The sequence below is a fragment of the Palaemon carinicauda genome, chromosome 10 (assembly GCF_036898095.1).
Source record: "Palaemon carinicauda isolate YSFRI2023 chromosome 10, ASM3689809v2, whole genome shotgun sequence".
Classification (NCBI taxonomy): Eukaryota; Metazoa; Arthropoda; class Malacostraca; order Decapoda; family Palaemonidae; genus Palaemon; species Palaemon carinicauda.
In genome coordinates this window covers 145,173,133-145,175,146 of record NC_090734.1, presented here as the reverse complement: position 1 = coordinate 145,175,146, position 2,014 = coordinate 145,173,133, and positions in this window count along the sequence as shown.

The following is a 2,014-nucleotide window of genomic DNA, read 5'->3' as shown; positions in this document are numbered from 1 at the left end:
AAGCTGCTCAGATGAATTGTTTGGTAATCTCAGTGTGGTCAATTGTATGAAGACACAGGAGAATATGGGAAAAAAAAGAGCAGTTTATTCGGCGTTTGTGTAGGCAAAGCAAAAATGAGTCGCAACCAGAGAGAGGTATTCAATGTAATACTGTGTAGCCAGTCAAAGGACCCAATATAAACATAAATATAAATAAATATAAATATAGATATATATAAATACAAATATATATAAATATATATATAGAAATATATATATATATATATATACATATATATATATATATATATATATATATATATATATATATATATATATATATATATATATATATATACATATATATATATATAAACTGTATATATCCATACATGTTTGACTGCAATGAAATTTAATATTTCAAGTGGCCCCAAAACTCCGCAGCATATCCAGCCAAGGACTGCATCCAGGGTTTTAATTATTGGTGTTGTCAGAGAACACACATTAGACCCATGAATTGAGAAGCGTCCTCAGACCCCTAACCCCAGCTGCCCCCCGCCCCTCCCTTACGTCCTCTAAATTTCCTTTTCATTAAAACTGCATTCACATTAAAACTGCAACCATCTGCGTTGCTCCCAACGACATATGAAAACAGCGGGAGATATTTTCATTGGACGGAACGATCCTTCAGAAAAAGTCCTTTTTTGTACGAGGATTGGATTATGGCCCGTGTGGCGTTGGGGATAAGAGGCCATTCAACACCAATGTGTAGTTGGGGAGAGACAGTAGTATCTGGAAGGGCAGTCGTAGCTTTGCCATTCAGCATTTATGTGTAGCTGGGGAGGAGGTGCAGTAGTAGATGTAGAAGTAGTAGCTAGGGGGTGGCAGTAGTAACTTTGCCATTTAACAACGATGTGTAGCTGAGGGGCAGTAGTAGATGAAGGGGCAGTAGTAGATGGGGGTAATAGCAGCGGGGGAGGGGGGCAGTGGTAGAAGGGGGCAATAGTAGCTGGGTGGGCAGTAGTAGAGGGGGGGGGGTAATAGTAGCTGGGAGGGCAGTAGTAGCTGGGGGGCACTAGTAGCTGGGGCGGGGCAGTAGTAGATGGGAGGCAATAGTAGCTGGGGGCAGTAGTAGCTTTGCCATTCATGTTTCAAGTGTAGCTGGGGGGCCAGTAATAACTTTATTAAAATAAAGCAGTACAGAGATATAGAAGAAAGCTAAAAAGCAAGTGCACCTATTGTCTGTAGTAACGCAATAATGTCTACGGTACTCCGCTTGATGTGTCCGAATAGCAATTAATCCCCTAAGTAAATGCAAAGAAAATCCTATGTAAAATAATGTTAATTCCTATTGTATTGCAAAATTCAATTGGTTAGTAATAAAAGCGGTGCAAATCAAACGGGTTGAAAATTCATCCAATTAAAATGATAGTTTGTAAGTAAATTAACCCATTGGCTAGTACAGTAGGAACGCATTCGCCTAGCATTTGCAATAGCAACAGATCAATCCCAGCTTGGGACCATGAATTTAAATTGTTTGCTGGGGAGGCCACTGCTGTGGTTGGGCACCACAGTGGGGAGGATTGGGTTTGCCCGGCTGACGTTCTGGTGAGCATCTTTTTTGAAACTGGAATTGAAACTAGACATCTTTAAAACAGGTGTTCTCGCTGGCTTTGGGAGGAGACATAAAATGTACAGTACTTTATACCATTTTTCTTTTCACATTTAATTTATTCGTATTTTCTATAATCTCCCCTTTATAATGATGAGCAAGTATCCGGTTATGTATATACAGTGTGTATTTATATATGTATGTATATATATATATATATATATATATATATATATATATATATATATATATATTTAAGGTCACCCCCATCTCTCCCAATCCGTGGGGTATAGGGAGAGGGAGTAGTCATATCCTGGTGGGAGGGGGATACGTGTGTGCATATATATTTTTGATTAGTTAGCCGTTATTTTGAATGGTTTGTGTACACTAGTATATATATATATATATATATATATATATATA